We start from the raw sequence: 23,499 nt of genomic DNA, 5'->3' as shown, positions 1-23,499 counted from the left end.
CAGGATGGATTCGACTCCCAACTGCATTATCTGCGTATATTAGTCTGGCTTTGAGAAGTTTGATTTCATTCCCTTGGACTGACACGTTTACATTCATTTTTAGTCTGCTCTGGTTTTTCCTGTTGCCCAGATGTGAGGTGTGAGCTGCTGTGCGTTTTGGCCGCTGGTTTATAATCTGAACGTTTCTTTTTTCAACCTCTGTGGGGTCAATTCATATGAATTTACAGAGCTGATTGCTTGTTATTTTTTCAAATGAAGTGGTTTATGTTCTTTACGTGATTTACAGAAATCACGCTCTCTATATTTGTGTACTCTGCTATCTCAACCAGATGCATTATCAGGTACCAAAGTTTGGCACAGCTGATGTAATGTCAGTCAGTAGTTCGAAGCAAGAGCACATTTTCATGAGAACCCTAACATCTCAAACCAAATCATGTTTCTCCCTCACAGTTGAAATGTTTTCTGCTTCGGATTTCATTAAGTGATGGGTTGTCTTTTCTTGATGCCTTGCAGGAAATCTTTTTCTCAATGATTGATGCCAGGGATGGCCTCCTGAAAGGAATAAGGGATTCCTACGATGCACTGCTTCCAGCCCTTACTACAGGACAGAACTGGGGAGCTGTAGACAAGTCTAGACATGGAGCAAAACTTAAAAAGAACTTCTTCTATTCCTTTAAACATTTTTTGAACTCTTTAGATGGTAAGAATGTTTCACATTTATTGCCAACTGAATGTGAATAAGTTATTGGAGGGTGGCTCTTTAGAAAGATTGTAACTTTAAGCTCCATCTCTCGGGCAAATCTTACTCAACTGATTTAAAACCATCTTATGTTGAAGTACACAATAACAAGCAATACTGTAACCAAAAGATGGTTTGTAACCAGTACTGATGATTTTGTACTTTGTCTTATTTATACTTCAGATATCCAGAGGAGCAATGAGAGCGTCGTTCATCTGAAAACAGTCACAGATATTGACTTGTCTAAACTGGCCTGTCTGGATGATATGAAAGCTGCGGCTGCCAACTTTGACATGGTGCAACGGCTGGAAGAAATTCTGATGCAATGGTGCAAACAAATCGAGCAGGTTGGTAGATTTCAGAGTTTATATTTGATCCAACAACCTTAATTTGTGCTGTTAAATGCTAAAAATGAATTTGCGATGACTGTGATAGGCACAAAGCTCATTGGTTAGAGATGGTGACATCAGGCCAAGATGGATTAGATAGTTATGGAAGATTGGGAATATGATAGGATTGCTCAGACAGCAAAGCTTAATGGTGATGTTGGTGATGTATCCATTGTCATCAGGTCCTGATGGAGAGTGATTTGTTGAGGAAAGAGGATGATTCTGCCGGACCACTGAGTGAGTTAGAACACTGGAAACGAATGTCTTTACAGTACAACTCTATCATCGATCACATCAAAAGCCCAGAGTGTAAGGCGGTGGTGATGGTGCTCCATCTCAACCATTCCAAAATAATGAAGGTACTGACACAAGTGTTCAATGTACACAGAGTAATACCAAAGCTATTGAACATTTTCACTTTGTATCAGTTTTAGTGTATGTAGTTAAGGTTTGCTGCATGTAAAGAGAAATTAAAAACAGTCTGTGATACATAAATCATGACAAATGCCTGAAAATTGCAATGTAGAAGATATCGACGTTGGATAGCTTGCAATGATCATGGATTCAGTGTTCACTGCATGTAGGTGATCTTCACAGATGTATGAAAAAAATAGTTTTTGGAAATGATTATTTGTTAACACAGTACAGTATGTAGCCGTTCTGCATTAAGATGATGCTGAGTAGGCACTGTTTCATTTCACTGGAAAGTGTTGGTGTCACATCTGAGCCTAGTCCTGAATTATTTCATGTATTCTGATAAAATCCTATGCTAAGATCATTTGTGAATGACTAGATTTATTAAATCAATCAATGGATTCCTATTAACGCAGTCTTGTACCCGTGCAGGTGTGGCGGGATCTCGACACGAGGATAACATATCGTGTCAATGAGGCAAAAGACAATTTCAAATTCTTGTCAACACTTGAGAAAGTCTTACATCCTCTGTACAACAGTGACCCCGTATGTACATTTAACAGTTTGATTCTAATGAATAGTTTGTGTTTGGTAACACTGAATTAATATGTCCTTATTACATTGTTTTGTACTATCCAGGCAGCCATTATTTAGACAACTTATATACATTTTTTTTAACAAAGAATTAGTAAAAAGTTTGGAAGTTTGGCAAACTTAAGTGTAGAAATAGATGATAATTCATCTTCATTGACCCTCCTAAATCCTGAAATGTGATTTCAGGTTTCCATGACAGAAAATGTGCCGAAGGTCATCAGTGCCATTCACATGATTTACCGTGTTTCACTATATTACAATACAAGCGAAAAGATGTCTGCGCTGCTTGTCAAAGTAAGTGAAGTGTGTTCAGTTTCTGAAATATTTAAGTTGTCACCGGAAAACGTAACTTTCATGAGAAGACGCAGTGCAAGGATCCAGCTCCCTTTGTAAAACTGTAGCCACACAACTGACCACTTTTCCAGATCACAAATCAGATGGTCACAGCATGCAGATCCTACATTACTGACGATGGCAGTTGTCTTATATGGGATCAAGATGCTGAAAAACTCATCAGAAAAATGCAGGTGACTGAAGCTGATATTACTAAACATTTGGGTTATTATTACCAAGGCTTAAGATTACACATTTTGACATCAGTAGACTGTAGCTGTCATCATGTTTCTTTTATCTTTGGCAGGTCTGTACATGCTTATATCAGGAGTATCAGACCTGTTTCCAGAAAAAAAAGGTACAAGTAATGGAAGAAACTGGGAAAACATTCCTTGAGGTTTCAGAGATGCAGATTTTTTGCAAGTTTGAGAGCTTCTGCAAGCAACTTGAAAAGGTGTTGTCTTTGTTCATTCTCTTAAATCTCCATCCCACTTCTATCATAAGGCCTTGCAATGTGACGACGAATATTGTCTTTTGTAGATCAAGAAAATAATCACAGTGTTCAAGACATTTGAATCTCTTGAAAAGTCAAACATTGAAGGCATTGAGAAATCAGCCAGACAATTCCACACTGTGTCCATGAATCTGAAAAGGAAGAAGTATGACATGTTGTCCCCGAGGACGACTGAATTTGAAACTGATTTTGTGAAGTTCATGGCTCAAATGAGCCACATTGAGGTAAGTGTAATCTACAGCTTGTACCCAAATGTTGGTTCAAGCTCATTTTTTCAGGAAGCCTCAACCAGATGAAGATCTTTAGTGAAAGTTGGGAACAGGTTCATACGTGCAACATCACAGCAACACTCATTTACTCCAAACAGCCGTTGCATTCACACATGGCCACACTTAAAAGAATTACACGTTTAGGAACAGAAAGAAGGACTAGTAAGATTGTAGAATCTCTGAGGAATGAGGATCTACTGCTTGTATCGACACAGCTTGAAGCTGAAAAAAGAAAATAATATTGACGTTGTATTCTCAGAGTATCCCCACAATCTTGTCCTTTTCCACAGAGTCAGCTCCAGGCATTTATGTGTTCGTACTTCTCAAACATCATCTCATCTCAGCAAGCTCTTTGCCTGCTACAGCGGTCAGTACAATTTGCAGAATTTGGAAGTATGACATGAAGACTCTATTCTAACTGTGGCATTAAAAGGAAAAAATATAAGCAATCTATGAAATTTGTTTTGATAGTTTTCAGAAGCTGAACCTTCCCTGTCTTGCAACTCACATTTCCAACATTTTGGGTGTTATTCTTCAGCACTTTGCTTCAGAGGTGGAGTTTGTGAAAAAGGTATTCAGTTTGCTTGGGCTTAGATACCAAACAATAAACCTTATTAAACGTATTAAGCTGAAAGAAATCTTCAGATGAGTGAAACATTTTGAATTGAAAATGGAAGAAAACTGTTAATGATTTCAGTATGTTTTGTAAACTTCAATTGCAGGTCTTTGACAATCAGAAGGATGACATTCCATTATCCAGAAATATGCCACCAGTGGCTGGCAGGATTGGTTGGGTCAGACACCTCTATAAGAAGATAGAGGAGCCGATATTGTACATGAAAGTGAGACACAGTTTCTATCAGCAAAACAACTTTACAGTTATACTTCACAGTGACATTTTAACGACGATCAAATCTCCCTTCCTTTGCAGGAAAACTCGGACATCCTATGTAGTCCCGTGGGACAAGATGTGGTCAGAATGTACAATGGGACTGCAGCTATGTTGGTCGACTTTGAGCTTCTTCAACACGAAACGTGGATGGAGAAAGTTTCCAAACTAGATCACGGTTGGTTCTCTTGTTCTGATGTCATAATTTGACACTAATGGCAGAAAACAGCCCCTGTCGATTCCATTATTGCACACTGTTAAAACGAGCTTTCTCTGTTCCGTATAACAGTCTTGAACATTACCCTGCTGGTTCGCCACCCAAATACTGGAAAATTAGTCGTCAACTTTGACCCTAAAATAACCGAAGTCATTCGGGAGGCTAAGTGTTTGTTGAAAATGGGGCATAAGGTTCCAACGCAGGCTTCGCTTCTTATCAAGATGGAAAGCAAAATAAATGCCCATCACCTCAGACTAAAGGTAAACCGGGATTTACATTTTTTTTACGGGATTGTTTAACTTAAGAGAATTTGACCTGTATGCCTTTTTATAGACCATTCTGGAAGATTTTGAATCCACTTGTGAGAGCATACCCGCAGACTTCAACAGTTTGATGGCTTCAAAAATAAAAAACGTAAGCTTTTCATACCGTGTGTACGGCAGGTGGTCCGTCTTCTTTAGTGGGACATTGTTACTTGATGAATGTGAACCCTGCTGTAGGCAGTGGGAAGGGGTTTTGCCGATTTGAGAAATGTCTCGAGCAGACGTGTCCTGAAGAGCTTTTGATTGTAATTCTACATCCTTAAAATGTCCAGGTGGAATCTGCACTTCGACACGGTTCGGTGCTGCTGACCTGGTCTTCCCTCCTCCTGGACAAGTTCTTTCAAAATGTTGAAACTGCTCTGTCTGAGCTCCAAAATCTTGTAAAAAAGGTTTGTTGATGAATAAAAATTCTACTGATACTGAAAAGTATCAACATCAGGTTAAATGTCACATTGTTCAGATATGTTTGGGTTGGTGTGACAGCTCTCTTGGACAAAAGCCACGCTTCTAGATGCCACTTTCTTTTTCAGGTGCAGGATATTTGTAAGATACAAATTGATGATGTCCTCAAAGACATGTCTGAGACTGTTCTGATAGAGCTCCCAGAAGGCCGTGCATCTTTGCTGCAGCAGCTGGTTGACCACAATAAGGCATGACCATCTTATTTTTATTCTCCATATCCATTAAGGGAAGTTAAAGTGTTTTTCATCCATTACGTGAGTTTGAAACAATCATTACTTTGTCAAAGAGCAAAGGCTCGATGTCGTGGTTTGAGTAAACTTTTGAGTTTTCCAATGAACTCTGAATTCTGTTTCATTGAAACGCTCGTAGTGCAACTATTCCTCTTTTGTTTTTCAGAACCGTTGTAAGGAGTGGGCAAAGACACTGGATTACAAATGCAGTTATGTTAAAGGAGCTGTTATGGAGTTGGGTAATGTGTTAAGTGCTATTTATGAACCAAAAGGCACCAAGATTGTGGAGGAACCTGTTCAAGGTGTGTAGCACAAATGTAAATGACTTTTCTTTTCGTATAATTAGCATCTCAGCTTTTTTTATACATATATATATAAATTTCAGGGAGGAGTGTGACCTTCTCAAGAGAGAGCAAGAGGCTTTTAGAGGGTCCATTGAAAGATAAACAGATCAAGTTCGAAAAGGTATGATTGGATACCAACTGCAAAACATGTCTTTTCTATAAACTGTTGTGTGCCAACACAGGCATTAATGCCTCAAATAAAAAATCCTCATTTCAGGAGTTTAAGAAGCTTTATGAACTCTTCAGTACAAAGGTATTCGATGCACTTGTCAAAAGCACCAAGTTATCCCTGGAGATCCTTAAAAGGAGAATTTGTGGCACCAAGTGAGTATTTCTGGGTTTAAATAAGAAGAACAGTATCACAAAGAAAGGAAATAACCTCTGAAAGAGTAAAATCAATAAATGTGTATTTTAGCACTTACCAGAGGGCAAAGATTAAGCCGAAGGTGGTCCCACTGATTCAGTCTGAAGCCCAACTGGACAAACCCAATATGGTGAGTTATTTTTTTCTTTCTACTCATGGTTGGATGATTTTCATTCGCTACAATGGTTTATGGTCAGGGGAAATACATTATCTTTAATTCTTTGCCTGTCTTGTCAAGCACTACAATGTTGCTACTATGTCTGATATTTGTCCTCAGGTAATGATTCCCAATGTAGATGAGATCCAACAGGCCATAAATCAACTTGTTGACTGTGTGTTGGAGGTTAGCAAGGGTGTTGCTTGGCAGAAGGAGTACAGTCAAGATGACACACAGAACAAAGGTTACTAACTGTCAGCATGCACATACATGACAGCAGACACCTGATAAAACAAGTCCGCAAATGGGGATCTCCCATAAATTGTCATTTGATCAGTTATAATTAGGATTATTTCATTTAAACTTTCATGTATTATATTAGTTTTAATATCATACATTTTTTAAGTTGTTAGACACGAGCATGCAGAAGTCTGTGAAGATGTTTCAAGTGCACTGACTTGTGTGTGTAAACAGGAGCGAGGGGCCTTGGCTGCAATTAGTTATTGTGACGACATTATCACGAGATCATGAGTTTATTCTACTTTTATCTGAGGATAACAAAACTACTTTCCATGGGATAACAAGGTCAATTGCTATAGTTTCCACCAGAAAATGACCGTATAAAGATGCAGCTTATCAGCAGTCAACAAGCAACCTAAATCCCCCAAAAAGCTGTTATCCTGCGTAAAATGTAACTTTTAACAATACAATGGCTGCACAAATACTGCTTTAAAAATGAAATCCCACAACAGACATTGTCAAAATAGCTTACTGTTTTCATCTGACAATCAGGTGTCTGATAAGTAAAACAATCATTTGAACAGGATTGGTTTTGTTCATGAAATTGTCAAGATCAACGTTTGGTTAAAACTGTGTTTAAATTAATTTATTTTCCCTTTTTTTTGTCCTATTTTCATCACAAAAGGCAACAATTTCTTCCAGAGTGTTTTTGAACACAGGGACATTAAAAAAGTTGTGGTCGATCTGAAAACTGCAATCAGCTCCCAGAAGGAACAAGCAAGTGACATTTTGAAGCATTTCGATCCTTTCAGGGTGATTTGGAATGTGGACAGGAACCTCAAAGTCCAGGTTTGTTTTCCCTAGAAGACATGTTGGCTGTTTTTTCCCCTATAATGATAACGGTTTAATTGTCTTCATTTTTTTTTTTTTACAGGAATTTATGGGTAGCAATCCATCCCTGATTCAGATTAAATCTGAAATCCAGTACTACGACTCAGTTGAGCAAGACATTGATGCTATCAAGCCTGAGATTGTTTTTGGGTCTACTGAACTTTCAACAGGTAAGCTGTTGTTTTTTTTTTTCTTTTTTACTTCTATGCTGCCTTGCGAAAGTATTCGGTCCCTTGAACTTTTCAACCTTTTGCCACATTTCAGGCTTCACACAAAGATAGAAAATGTATTTTTTTTGTGAAGAAAACAACAAGTGGGACACAATCGTGAAGTGGAATGAAACTAATTTCAATGTGTCAAACGTTTTTAACAAATAAAAAACTGCACCGCCTTTAGCTGCAATTACAGCTGCAAGTTGCTTGGGGTATGTCTCTATCAGTTTTGCACATTGAGAGACTGAAATTCTTGCCCATTCTTCCTTGCAAAACAGCTCGAACTCAGTGAGGTTGGATGGAGAGCGTTTGTGAACAGCAGTCTTCAGCTCTTTCCACAGATTCTCGATTGGATTCAGGTCTGGACTTTGACTTGGCCATTCCAACACCTAGATACGTTTATTTGTGAACCATTCCATTGTAGATTTGGCTTTATGTTTTGGATCATTGTCTTGTTGGAAGATAAATCTCCGTCCCAGTCTCAGGTCTCTTGCAAACTCCAACAGGTTTTCTTCCAGAATGGTCCTGTATTTGGCCCCATCCATCTTCCCATCAATTTTGACCATCCTCCCTGTCCCTGCTGACAAAAAGCCGGCCCAAACCATGATGCTGCCACCACCATGTTTGACAGTGGGGATGGTGTGTTCAGGGTGATGAGCTGTGTTGCTTTTACGCCAAACATATCGTTTTGCATTGTGGCCAAACAGTTGGATTTTGGTTTCATCTGACCAGAGCACCTTCTTCCACATGTTTGGTGTGTCTCCCAGGTGGCTTGTGGCAAACTTTAAACAACACTTTTTATGGATATCTTTGTGAAATGGCTTTCTTCTTACCACTCTTCCATAAAGGCCAGATTTGTGCAGTGTACGTGTGATTGTTGTCCTATGGACAGACTCTCCCACCTCAGCTGTAGATCTCTGCAGTTCATCCAGAGTGATCATGGGCCTCTTGGCTGCATCTCTGATCAGTCTTCTCCTTGTTCCAGATGAAAGTTTGGAGGGACGGCCGGGTCTTGGTAGATTTGCAGTGGTCTGATACTCCTTTCATTTCAGTATGATTGCTTGCACAGTGCTCCTTGGGAAGCTTGGGAAATCTTTTTGTTAGGGATGGCTCGTTTGACACGGACGCTTCGGCGCTCGTTTCATCTTCGTGAAGCAAAGTGGTTCGGCACAATGTTCCGGGGCGTGTATGAAATGGCGCTAATCACGTGATTGATGACGTCCGAAGCGCCGAATGCATTGTTTGGTGGAACCACGGTTCAGAGGTCTCTCATCGTTTGAACACTTGGGCGCGCTATTCTCTATAAAAGGAGAATGAATCCCAAACTGGTTTCCCAACCAGTTCTGTTGCCCTGTCAGAATTGAATTCAATTCATTGCTCTTTTCCATGGCTTCTGGCAAGAAACGTTTTGTGGCTTGGGATCACTTCACCTTGGTTTCTCCTAATAAGGTGATACTATTGTATAGGGGTAGGCGGTATGCACGGTATCATACCTTATGCGGTATTTTTCACCAATGGTAGAGATTTTTTTGCCATACCTTATACCGCAATAGCTCATGAGTCCTGTAGATGGCAGTAATGCAAAGTTTTGAACATCCGCTTGGATATGCCGTGCGACAGTAATTGCAAGACAAGGTAACACGAGTAATTTGTTTTACCACCTGCGGGGTAACCATGCTCCGGAATATGAAACGAGTCAAAGCCGGTGTTCTGTCGATTTCTCCTACTTGTCGAGATTTGCTACTTTGTGGTTTTGCGCATGCGCCGAGCCGATTTTCTAAGTTTCGTTTTCACGCCCATAATGTTTTGCTACCCTGCGTCTCAGCTGGTGTGTAACGGTAACATCCTCAAAATCCTGATTATTTTCTCTTTTGGAAGACATGGAAAGTAATAAAACACTCATCGTATTAACAAGCAGTTTAACATGCACAAATGGGGTGTCTGAAACATGACGCATATTTGAGCATGTTGAATAAGTGGAAGGCGCCTATGAAAGTTCCGTTATCCAAGAGGCAGCGGCTTTTCTCTCACAGAGTTTATTCGAGGAAATGTACCTTTTCTTGTTTTTTAAATATAAATATAACGTATATATTTTTTATATTTCCTGTGTTTTCTGTTTTGCACAATAAATTTAATTTAATATTGCTGCAAAAATCCTGATTGAAAGTGTTTATTTGGTGCTATGGTAACCACTGAGAAACTGTTCTGTTGTAATTTATATACAAAAGTACCATACCGCGGTATATACCGTATACCGTCAGTGGCTCAAATTTTACCGGGGTATACATTTTAGGCCATACCGCCCACCCCTACTATTGTACAATATACTATTGTGTGATGTAAGATGTTTGCTAGTTTTTGTTTTTCAAGTGTAAATATAAGCTTTATTATTATTATGGGTATGCATGCTAATATAGTTCTCTTCTTAAAATAAGGGGGCAGCACATTTAAGAATCTAAGTTATGTAGGACAATACATTCATTTTGGACTTGTTTATTTAGCACATATCACAAACAAAGCGCTTGCGGCCATTATTACACAGCTGTGTCCCGTGTACCAAACGCCTCTCTGTCTGTGTTCTGACAGAAAGGTGTGTTAATTACGCAAAGTGTTTCTGAATTATTTAAAACAACTAAAGTGTACTATTATTCTTAGCTATGGATGATGTCTTTAACTAGACATCATGTAGATGGTGGGTTGACGCAGTCACTTAACTGATAGCTCAGTGATTAGCTTAGTGGCTTTTGCATCCAAAGGTTATGAGTTTGAATCCAGCATTTTACAAGTTTGCCCTGCGTTTATTTTCTTGATATGCAGAATTTTATTTTTGTAGTGTCAAGGAAGCAAAAGCTTGATTCTGTGTGGGTGGATATGATTGTTATGGATGTGCAACCATTTTCTATTGTGGAAGATAAAGGTTTCAAGGTACGGTGGCTAGTAGTTCTAGTAGAACTACTAGCCACTTTCAATGTAACACAAGCACTTGTCATATAAAATCACAATTTTCTTTCTTTTACGCTTTTTATTTTGTACATATTAAAGTATAACAAGGACAATGAGGCTGGTTGAAGCAGATGATACTTGCGGTGCACCACCAGATTCCACTGTTCTGTGTGGTTTCAAAGCCCCGAAACTTTGGTTCATTTCCTGGCACAATCAGATGAACTCTGTGGAAGCTTCATGAGGCTTCACCGGCCATCCCTACTTTTTGTATCCAAATCCGGCTTTAAACTTCTCCACAACAGTATCTCGGACCTGCCTGGTGTGTTCCTTGTTGTTCATGATGCTCTCTGCGCTTTGAACAGAACCCTGAGACTATCACAGAGCAGCTGCATTTCTACGGAGACTTGATTACACACAGGTGGATTCTGTTTATCATCATCAGTCATTTGGGACAACATTGGATCATTCAGAGATCCTCACTGAACTTCTGGAGAGAGGCCCCGTTTACACAATAGGAAGACGCAGATATTTTCCTGCGGTTTGGCCTCTCATTTACACCAAAACCCCGTTTTTATCACAGAAAACGATTATTTCTAAAACCTCCGGCCAAAGTGGAGATGTCTGATAACGCCGGTTATGTGTTGCCGTGTCAACTGGGAGAAACGGCGTTCTAGGTTCTTAAACGTCACATTATGCGCCAGAAAATGCTTAACGTCATGCGAGCGCCTTATGTTTACAGTTTGTTTGGCTACTGATCAGGATTATCATGGATGATGTTAAAGTTCTACTAATTTTTACGTTTGTGCAAACGATTCTGGCCTTATTGCATTTGCCACCCCAAACCTGCTCGCACAGTTCAAAATAGAGGAGCATCACTTTTCCGTGGCTCTCCTGCGTCCAGTATCCACTGACTGTCTATATTTCCCTCTTATTGCCTTCAGTTTTGTTGTGATATTTGCTCGCGTTACCTCCTCCTTCACATGAGGAAAGTCCTCGATTCTGAGGATTTTGATTGGCTTGCATGGCTTTATTCGCGCTTTTATGCGGGTTGATGTAAATGACAAGTTTTTTGAAAACGATGTTGTGTGCACGATGTTATTATTGAAAACGGAGGGGGGGAAATATTCGTTTCTCTAAATACCCGGCTATGTGTAACTGTGGCCTGAGTTTGCTGCACTGAAAGTAAAGGGGCCGAATAATATTGCACGCCCCACTTTTCAGTTATTTATTTGTTAAAAAAGTTTGACACATCCAATAAATTTCATTCCACTTCACGATTGTGTCCCACTTGTTGTTGATTCTTCACAAAAAAATAAAATGTTATATCTTTATGTTTGAAGCCTGAAATGTGGCAAAAGGTTGAAATGTTCAAGGGGGCCGAATACTTTCACAAGGCACTGTATCTACGGCCTGGTAAGGATCAGAGGATTTATCCATTATGATCTGTTAAACCTTAAAACTGAAGGAGGGTGTACAATCTTTTTCAGGGTAAATGCTGATTGGAAAACCCATGATATTGGTTGTACCGTCACATGTTAGCCTTTGCTAGTTTTTTTTTTTAATTTGGTGTTTTAAAGGAGTGATTCAAGCTTTACATGGGAAATTCTTTCTCTTTCCTTTTTTTAGGTTTATTAAAGAAGGCATTGATGGCTGAGACCAAAGCCTGGAAGAAACTGATCTGCAGATACTTGAAGGAGGATTACAAGAAGAAAATGATTAACATCAGTTTACACATCAACAAATACCTTGTACAAGTATCGCATTCTGTTTCTAATCTGGAAGATGTGCGTCATGCCATGGGCACCCTGTCAAAGCTTCGAGATGCTGAAATTCAGACTGATATGACATTAATTTCTATTGAGGTATGACTAGGACGGTCATTCATTTTTTTAGACATATACAGTACCTTAAGCAGAGCTCCCTCTTTGACCTTTACAGTTGCAAACATTGCAGACTGATAAGAAACATGAAATAATGTTGTTTACAGGAAGCCTTTGAAATATTGACCAAAAATGAAGCAGAAGTGACCAAAAGAGAAGCAGAAGGAGTGTACAATCTGAGGCATCTCTTCACACAACTTCAGTCTAAAGCTGTTAGTACTATCAAGACATTCAGGCTTTTTTCTTTAAATGATTTTTTTCATGATGTGTTCCTCTGTAACAAAGCTTCGATAATGAATTTTGAACTCGGATTTTCTCAGAGATCAGTGCAAGATGAGCTGGTTTGCATGCAGCCCAAGTTCAAACGAAACCTTGTGGAATGTGTTGCTGTTTTCGAGAAGGATGTTTACTCTTTTAAGGAAGAATACGACTCTGTAAGTAATCTGTGAATGACCTTGTTTCTATGGGTGTTTGGAAAAATGTAGACGTTCTTATCAGCTCATATGATCCTGCATTTCAGGAAGGCCCAATGGTTGAAGGAATTCCTCCACAAGTAGCCAGCAGGCAGCTGCAAGCCTTTCAGGTACCATTACTGCTCACTCTCACCGTTCTATATTCCAGTTAATGTTTTACGCTTAAAACATGTGAGGAAGAAGAAGAAAAGCCTTTAGCTTTATTTTGAGTGGAAGATTATCTATTTTGATAGAGACTTATAAAGACAAATTGAAAAGAAATTCAAATCAAAAGACTACAAACTACATGAAACAGCAGTACAAAAATGTGAAATTACATTTAATTTGAATTTTGGTTTTGGTTTTATAAACATGGCAGTTTTCTTCTCGTTTGCTGAATCTAATTTTATTGCCAAAAAATGTTCTTTTTACTCAGGCTAGATTTGATGAACTGTGGAGAAATTTCACCACATATACTTCTGGGGAGCAACTTCTCGGCTTACCTGTTACGGAGAATAACTTTCTACACCAGAAGAAGTTTGTTACTATCCTGACAAAGCTTTCTATCAGAGCCATCAATGAAAATTCCATTAATATTAACTAACAAAGATTGTAATATCTTTTAAGGATTTTTCCTTTTTTTTTTTTAGAAAAGAGCTTGAGCTGCTTCGGAAACTCTACGGCCTGTATGATACAGTGATGAGTAAGATCAGTGGGTACTATAAAATCCTGTGGACAGACGTGGACATTGAAAAGATCAATGCAGAACTTGTGGAATTTCAGAATAGGTGGAGTATTTCTGAGCCATTACAACCTGCTTTGTGCCAGCATTGTATTTTTGATTTCTTTTGTATTCCTGTGATAGATATATTGTTTATCATCTCTATTTGTAGGTGCCGGAAGCTGCCCAAAGCACTAAAGGACTGGCAAGCCTTCCTTGACCTAAAGAGGACCATTGATGATTTCAATGAGTCGTGCCCGCTGCTGGAATTGATGGCAAACAAATCCATGATGCGGAGACACTGGGACCGGATTGGAGACTTAACTGGACACCAATTTGAGGTGGAGTCCAAAACCTTTATGCTGAAGAACATCATGGAAGCCCCTTTGCTGAAGTACAAGGATGATATTGAGGTTCGCTGGAAGTTTGAATACATTTAATTCCACAGTTCTAGCAACAATATTTCTTCTTTTTGTATGTGTCTAACCTCCTTAGCCTGGCTTTCTTCATTCATAGGACATCTCCATATCTGCTGTAAAAGAGAAGGATATTGAGGCCAAATTGTCACAGGTAAAAGACTTGTGGTCTGGTCAGACCCTTAGTTTGATGACATTCAAGGATAGAGGAGAACTAATGCTGAAGGGGGCAGAGACAGCAGAGATTCTTACCATCCTGGAGGATAGCTTGATGGTACTGGGCTCACTGCTAAGCAACAGGTAATACAAGTTAACAACAGCTTCAGATTTACATTCCACTGATTAAATCAGTTCCTAAGGAGCCTTGAACTCCGGAACAATATAATGAAAGTCTGTTAAACTAAAGTGAATGTACGCACTTAGTTAAAGAGGAAGAAGTAGAAATAAACTTATCTTGTTCTTAACAGATTTGACATTTACCAACAGCATTTTACAACACCTTTAAAGTTTTAAGTAGCTTGTGTCCTTATCTGCTTCGTACAGGTACAGTGCATACTACAAAACAGAGATCCAGGATTGGCTCTCCAATCTTTCAACATCATCGGAAGTCATTGAACAGTGGGTTATTGTGCAAAACTTGTGGATCTACTTGGAAGCTGTGTTTGTTGGGGGTGACATCGCCAAAGACCTCCCACAGGTGCAGTTCATGCTTTCTATCCTGAGGAAAACTACACCTTAGAATGCTTCCTTAAGTAAAATTCAAACCGCCCTTTTTTTTTCTATTACAGGAGGCAAAACGCTTTCAAGATATCGACAAGTCCTGGATTAAGGTCATGCAGCGTGCTCAGAAGGTGCCAAAAGTGGTGGACTGCTGTGTGGGTGACCCAATGTTAGGGCATCACCTACCCGAGCTTCAGAAACAGCTAGAGCTCTGTCAGAAATCTCTTGCGGGGTAATTCTTTACGAACAACATTAGTCCAAATACTTTAGATTGACTCAAAAAATAAGATGTGCAGAATTAAATAGATTGTTGTTATACCAGTGCAGTGGGTGTTGATGTTACGTATTTCTAATTTAACAGTTACCTTGAGAAGAAGAGGCTCCTTTTTCCAAGATTCTTCTTTGTATCCGATCCATCTCTTTTGGAAATCCTTGGACAAGCCAGCGACTCTCATACAATTCAGGTTAGAATGAGTTTGAACATTGTTGTCACTATGAATATATGGATATACATATACCTATATATAGATATATATCATTTTTAAATTCATTTATTTATATATTCAGTTAAGTAATTAATATAAATTACAGCCATACATCTGAATGTTTGCATGATGTCTTAAAATGAAAATTCAAATAATCACTATGACCTCTTTAAGTTTTACTTGGATAACTTTCAAGTTGACATTTTATCACTTGACAAAAGTCAATTTTGATACAATTGTGTTTCAGTCTCATCTCCTTGGAGTGTTTGACAATGTCAACGAAGCAGAGTTTCATCCAACGAAATATAACAAGATTTTGGCCGTTCTCTCACAGGAAGGGGAGAAATTACCGGTATGTCGTGTGCTTTTAAAGAGTTTAACTGATTCATTTTGGTTTTCTCAACATGTAAAAATATTCCATTGTACAGCCCCAATTCCTAAAAGGTTTGACCACTGTTTAATGTATAATTAAAAACGGAATGCAGTGATTTACAAATCTCATGGATGGTCCCACTCCTTCTTTGTCCGGAGGACGCAGCGTCTGTGATTTCTAAAAAGAATTTTAAATTTTGATTTGTCTAATGACAAAACAATTCTACACTTTTCCTCAGTTCACTCTAAATGAACCATGGTCCAGAGAAGATGGCAGCGTTTCTGGATGGCATTCACATAGGTTTCTTCTTTGCATGATAGAGCTTCTTACTTGCATTTGTGCATGGCAAGGCAAGCTGTTCTCACAGACAGTGGTTTCTGGAAGTGTTCCTGAGCACATGTAGTGATTTCCATGACAAAATTATTGTAAAAAGTTTGTAATACAGAGCTGCCTGAGGGCCCAACGACGACAGAGATTCTACATAGATAGATTCTATCAATCTTTGAATGATATTTTGTACTGTAGACCAGTACAAGCTCTGCAGTTGCCTGATAACGAGCTGATCATTTCAATCAGGTGTGTTGGAGCAGGAAACCTCTAAAACATGCGGGGCAGTGGTCCCCGAGGACCAGGTTTGAAAAACACTGCAGTAGACGATGAAATATTGTGTTACTTTGAGGAACAGTGTTCTGAAATTGCTCCAACATTTGTTGACATAGTTTTTTTGCAGGTTGCTGAGCCCCTGCTCCCTGCTACTTTAAGGGGCTTTTCCAATACCCAGTCATATCCAGCTGCTACACGTTCCTCCAGCTGTTTCCTTTTAGTAGCACTTGCTTTTCCAGCCTATTGCAGATCCCTTCCCAACTTATTTGAGACATTTTGCTACCATCAAGTTCAAAATATTTCATTAAACAGTAAAATGTCTCACTTTCAACATTTTATGTTTTCTTTGACCTAATTTCAACAGAGTGTCCCGACTATATTGAAATTGGGGCTGTAAATCCCTTTTACAGTTCGTGTAAATGGAAAAAAAAAAAAAAAGATTTCTAATCTTTGGTAGTTTAATCTGTAACATTGCTTGGGTGTATCAATTCTTCGGTTTTTAGAAATCTTTGATAATTGCAGTTTGATAAACGTGTATTTCTGCTTTCAGCTGGACAAATGTGTCATGGCGCAGGGAGCTGTGGAGCTCTGGCTTGGAGAGCTGTTGCTGCAACAGCAAGCCTCCTTACACTCCATCATCAGAGCTTCAGATCTAGAGATAAACGATGAAGACTTTGACCTTCTCACTTTCCTTGACAAATATCAAGCACAGGTGAGTAGACAACATTGTGGCCGCTTGGAAATACATTTAGCAGGTTGATTTCTAATGCAAGCCAGTATCTATCAGGTCGCCATGGCTTGCACCTCCAGCAGGTTGTACTGTGTGATATTTGCTTTTGTTATAGATTTTCTCCACAGCTTCAGTCTTGTACTAAATCTATGACACAACTTTCCTCCTTTGTGGAAAAAAGTTTTTTAAATAACAAGTGTGAATATCTTTGGAGTTTTGTACGGAAGCCCAGAGCGGACGTGGTACGTATAAACTTTTGTTTGATGGTTTTCGATCATTTCCAGAAAACAATAATCGTTTTCTCCAGATAACGAGATAATTATCTCGTTATCTGGAGAAAACCATCAAAAAAAAAGTTTATACGTACCACGTCCGCTCTGGGCTTCCGTAGTTTTGAGAGATACGATGGTATCATAATTGATTTCTATATTCATAGAGTTCCCAAGATTCATTTTATTCTGCCTTGTCTGTTTTAAGGTGGGCTTGTTAGGAATCCAGATGCTTTGGACAAGAGATTCTGAAGAGGCCCTAAGAATCGCTGCCGATAAGAAGGAGATCATGCCTCTTACGAAAAAGAGGTTTCACAACCTACTCAGCATGCTCATTAAACAAACCACCTGTGACCTGAGCAAATTCGACAGAGTCAAATATGAAACACTTGTCACAATTCATGTGCACCAGAGTGACATTTTTAATGACCTGGTAAGGTTTTTTTCTTCAGTAAATGTCTGTTCTTTTCTTTCTGTAAAACACTTGAGTTAAGCTCCGCTTTGTTTGCAGGTAAAGAAGCGTGTGAAATGTATCAGCGACTTTGAATGGCTGAAGCAGAGCAGATTTTACTTCAAGGAGGATCTGGACAAAGTCATTGTATCCATAACTAATGTCGACTTCATCTATCAGAACGAGTTCTTAGGCTGTACTGATCGGCTGGTCATCACCCCTCTGACTGACAGGCAAGAAAAGAGAAAATTGATTTTTATAAGCAACTTGCTGTAATAAGTCAACTTTGCTTGTAGGTTTTAATTCCTATGTTGCATTCAAGAACAGTTTTTTTTTTCTACAAAGGTGTTATATCACACTGGCCCAGGCTCTGGGCATGAGTATGGGAGGAGCTCCTGCTGGGCCAGCCGGCACCGGTAAGACTGAAACCACCAAAGACATGGGTCGTTGCCTTGGCAAGTACGTTGTGGTCTTCAACTGCTCGGACCAAATGGACTTCAGAGGACTCGGCAGGATATATAAAGGTACATTAGGCAATGAAACAAGTCATCGAGCAGTGGTGTACAGTTTCATTTATGTGATGTCCTATTGTGTTTTTATTTTCCAGGCCTTGCACAGTCAGGGTCCTGGGGCTGCTTCGATGAGTTCAACAGAATCGACCTGCCAGTGCTTTCCGTTGCTGCTCAGCAGATCTCAATTGTTCTGACATCACGAAAGAAACACAGAAGCACTTTCATTTTTACGGACGGAGACTGCGTGAACTTGAATCCAGAGTTCGGCCTGTTTATCACCATGGTAAGACATGGAAACACACAGTCCTATTAAAAGAAACTCCTTGAAACTAGATGGAAAACATTAGATATACAGTATATACAAAGATATGTCATGCCTCTGTATCTAGAATCCAGGATATGCAGGCCGTCAGGAACTTCCTGAAAATCTAAAAGTGCAGTTCAGGACAGTGTCCATGATGGTGCCAGACAGGCAGGTGGGTCAAGGCTTCTTTCTGTGGAGAGAAACGTTTTTCTTTTTGCTGTGGTCCTAACACATCCCTCTACACTTTTGTCTCCGACAGATTATAATGAGAGTCAAACTAGCCAGTTGTGGATTCAATGAGAATGTTAACTTAGCACAGAAATTCTTTGTTCTTTACAAACTTTGTGAGGAGCAACTCACAAAACAGGTGAGAATCTTGTTAGCATTTCATAAGTCCTATTTTGTTTGGTTATTGAACTACTGACATATAACCTCTGCTATTTGACAGGTCCACTATGACTTTGGACTAAGGAACATCCTGTCTGTGTTGAGAACACTTGGGGCGTGTAAAAGAGCTCGACCTGATGACACTGAGTCCAGCACTGTCATGAGAGTGCTTCGTGACATGAATCTGTCCAAACTGGTATCACACAAACTTAGTTCTTACCAACAGCTGTGATATATTGAATTGTATTGAATTGTGGGTGTGAAAGTATACTCTGTACACTGGATACAGTGCTGTGAATAAAAAAATCCATCTGTGTGTTTCAGGTGGATGAGGATGAGCCCCTCTTCCTTAGTCTTATCAATGACCTGTTCCCTGGTATCCAGCAGGACAACAGCACATATACTGAACTTCAAGCTGCTGTTGCTAATCAAGTTGAGCTTGCCGGTCTCGTTAACCACCCACCGTGGAACCTCAAGCTTGTTCAGGTGCCTTAAAATTGTTGTTTAGCATAATTATTATAAAGTTAGCTTTTGGAAAGTACTTTTCTTACTGGTATATCACTGTTGCTGTCTGGGTCAGCTTTATGAGTCTTCTCGAGTGCGCCATGGGCTGATGACTTTAGGCCCAAGTGGGGCCGGGAAGACCTCGGTTATCAACGTTCTTATGAGATCACTGAGTGAATGTGGAACCCCACACAGAGAGATGCGCATGAACCCCAAAGCAATCACTGCTCCGCAGATGTTTGGTCGTCTGGATGCAGCAACTAATGATTGGACTGATGGAATCTTTTCCACACTGTGGCGGAGGTCACTCAAAGCTAAGAAGGGTAATTCCAACATTTTGTCAACATCTAAGCTAAGAAAGTGCTTGTGATTAATACAGATGAGATCCTAAGAAAAAATATAAAACTGTCCAAATGAAAACGGTATTGTATTAAATAATATCTAAGCAATACATAGTATTGTACTTTAGACATTTTTATCATATTACATTCAGTATAACACAATATAAAGGTTGTTGCAATTTTAATGTGATGCTAAATACTGCATCTGCACGATATTACTGCCCAGCTTCAACAAGACAATGAAAATGTCAGCTCAGAAGCTGAGCACTTTTCTTAAGCTATAGATGCCAGTTCATGCATATTTAGAGCTAAAATATGAGACGTCACATGAGACAGCCAGTATGGTTTACTGCACAGTGCGTTGTAACCAAAACACAACAAAACAAAATGGTGCCTTGGTCGTAAGCACCTCGTCCCTGACATGTAATCCCACCTTTCAGATTGACACCACCGCATACGGAACTACACTTAGCCTTGTCTGGTCCGAGGGTAGCAGCTGGGGCAAATCCCAGGCTCCTGTTCCTACGGGACCCCAAAACAGGCCCCTTTTAAGTTCTGGGAATGACAGTGGAGATGCTGTTGTCCTTGGCACACACTGGCTCGCCCACTTTTGATCCAGTAGTGGGACAGCGGCTCATTAGTGACTGACAAAGTGCCAGAGGCTGCCGGAGAACTCAAACATTTAATTGCTTCGACGGGTTTACTCTTCAGGGGAAGTCATCTGGATTGTGCTGGATGGTCCCGTTGATGCAATATGGATCGAGAACCTCAACTCAGTCCTGGATGATAACAAAACACTGACCCTGGCTAATGGTGACCGCATCGTCATGTCACCATCCTGCAAGTTGGTGTTTGAGGTGCACAACATGGATAATGCCTCCCCTGCTACTGTGTCCCGTGTGGGAATGGTTTTTATAAGCTCCTCAGCTCTCAGCTGGCTACCCATCCTCCAGGTACTTTTGTGATATCTAAGTGTTGAAGACTTTTTTTTTCCTGAAAAAGAACAATGCTTTGTAAGCAGTGCTTAGATAGAACTTGGCTTTTGTATTGCAGGGATGGGCCAAGAAGCGCCCTGCTAGAGAGGCAGAGAGCATCATCGGTTTATATGAAAAGACATTTGAGGATGTTTACATGTATATGAGGCAAAACCTTAAACCCAAAATGGAGCTTTTGGAGTGTAACTACATAATACAGGTGTGTATTTAAAAAAAAAAAAAGACTGAGAATAAAAACAGAATCAGATGATGCCTCGAAGCCTGAATTGTTTGACTATGTTCCTTCTTCAGTCCGTCAATCTGCTGGAGGGCCTCCTCCCAACCAAGGAGACAGAGGGCTTTGCTGGAAGCAAGCACCTTGAGCGCCTCTTTGTCTTTTGCCTGATGTGGAGTCTGGGAGCTCTTTTAGAATTAGAGGACAGAGACAAGCTGGAGGTCTTCATGAGAGGTCATGAAAGCGAAATTGATGTGCCTCAAACCAAGCCGGGAGAGACTATATTTGAGTACATGGTCAACACAAACGGTACAGTTATTTGACACGTAAAAGAGCATCAATTTGATGTTTTTTTTTGTATAGTTTAAAGTGAACAAGCATTTGAATGTGGTGGCATGGTGGTTAAGTTAGCACTTCACAGCAAAAAGGGTATTATTGCGGGGTTTGTGTGCCCTCCCTGTATCTGCATGGCTTACACTGTAGTTGCGAGTGTCTGATTGTCCGTCTCTGTATTAGTCTTGTGTTGGACGCTCTAGCGTCCCTGCCTTCTTAACCAATAGCAGCTGTTAAAGGCTTCAGCTTCCTGCTACCCTCAACAGGGTTTACAGAATCTGGTCTCATTCCAGAGGCATCAGATTCGGAGATTTTGTTAAGACCCCTTTGCACTGCATATACCCACCTGAGAGTAATCTTTAGTATCAGTTATACGTTGTTAATTGTTGTGAAATAAGATGTATTAGAAATATTTGCTTTAGATGTCTGATACTGCCTCGAGTGGTGCGCCACAGCACAGACATGAAAGGACCCATTGTGCATACGTTCAGCACATCGCCAGCTTTGACAACGATGGGATGAGAATGGGTTTATATGTGACTAAAAAGAATGGCGACTTTTGTTTTAGGTGAATGGTGTCACTGGAACAATCTTGTGGAGGAATATGTCTATCCAACTGACCATGTGCCTGACTACACCTCCATTCTTGTTCCAAATGTGGATAACACAAGAACCTCTTTCTTGCTGGAGACTATTGCCAAACAACACAAGGTGATCTTGTGGTTTTTAAAAGAATATTTAGATAATGTTTATACTTAAAAATATGTTACTTTTTGTCTAAACTCTAAATGTTTTATATGTACAGGCCGTACTGCTTATTGGTGAACAAGGGACAGCGAAGACAGTGATGATCAAAGGCTATGCAAAGAAATACGATCCTGAGACGGATCTGTTCAAATCACTGAACTTCTCATCTGCCACAGAGCCCTTGATGTATCAGGTAAAAGATATTTTAAAATGCTTTTTGTGCTTGAATTTTTACAGTCCTACATTGGTTCATGTTTGCAAAAACTTTCTTCGTACACAGCGATCAGTGGAAAGTTACATTGAGAAAAGGATTGGCAGCACCTATGGACCCCCAGGAGGACGCAGGATGACCATCTTCATCGATGACATAAATATGCCTATTGTCAACGAATGGGGAGATCAGGTGTTGCTTTCTTTTTTTTTTTTAATGAACATCTGTCTGTCTATCTGTCGCTTTAATCTGATGAGTTACTTTATGTGGCTATCCAACCAGATCACAAATGAGATAGTCCGCCAGATGATGGAAATGACTGGCATGTACAATCTGGATAAACCAGGAGATTTCACCACGATTGAGGATGCACAGATTCTGGCTGCCATGATCCACCCTGGTGGGGGTAGAAATGACATCCCACAAAGACTGAAGAGACACTTTACAGTCTTCAACTGCACTCTGCCAGCCAACACCTCCATTGATAAGATCTTTGGTAGGTTGGTCTAAAATAATCCCATTTGTTCTGCTTCCATTACTGTAGTTTTCATTTTACAGTTAACGGTTTCTTCATGTTCTTTTTGTGCAGGTGTGATTGGCTCTGGATATTTCCATGAATGCAGGGCATTCCAGCCAAGCATATCAGCAATGGTTAAATGTCTAGTGTCTGCTGGGAGGATCGTTTGGCAGTGGACAAAGGTACTTACCTGGAATATGATGAGAAGTTTATAATAGGAATTGATTATAGGTATATGGTATTGATAAGTTTGTTAACTTGTTTTATGACACCACATTGAAGGTCAAAATGCTTCCAACACCATCAAAGTTCCACTACATTTTCAATTTGAGGGACTTGTCCAGGATCTGGCAGGGAATGTTAAACGTTAAGGCAGAGGAGTGTGGTGACATCTCCACCCTATTGGCTCTTTTCAAGTGTGAATGTACAAGGGTGATAGCAGACAGGTAAAATCCTTTTTTAAGTTAAAAAACAAAAAGTTGGAAGAAAGCATTACTCTAAGACTTTGCTTTGTTGCAGGTTTATTTGCTCTGAGGACAGAGATTGGTTTGAGAAGGCTGTATGTCGTGTCATCCAAGAGCACGTTGACCCAAACCTCGTTCAAGAGCTTCATTCTGAGCCGTATTTTGTGGACTTCCTCCGAGATGCACCTGAGCCAACTGGAGAGGAAGACGATGATGCCTGTTTTGATGCCCCTAAGATCTATGAACTGGTGTGAAATCTGAATTCGTACATCAGCGCTTGATAGTTTCATGGTAGTAAGTTGATGGAGGAAACTGTCACCATAATCTGTATGAACAACTTGTTTCA

At 39.9% G+C, this 23,499-nt stretch overlaps 1 pseudogene; it reads left to right on the top strand.

Moving 5' to 3' along the window:
• LOC142376962 (dynein axonemal heavy chain 8-like) overlaps nt 1-23,499 on the top strand; it is a 39,242-nt pseudogene that overhangs the window by 2,973 nt on the left and 12,770 nt on the right.

This window comes from Odontesthes bonariensis, chromosome 3 (genome assembly GCF_027942865.1).
Source record: "Odontesthes bonariensis isolate fOdoBon6 chromosome 3, fOdoBon6.hap1, whole genome shotgun sequence".
NCBI lineage: Eukaryota > Metazoa > Chordata > Actinopteri > Atheriniformes > Atherinopsidae > Odontesthes > Odontesthes bonariensis.
The sequence above is the reverse complement of the archived record's forward strand: the minus strand, read 5'-3'. Positions and strand labels throughout refer to the sequence as shown.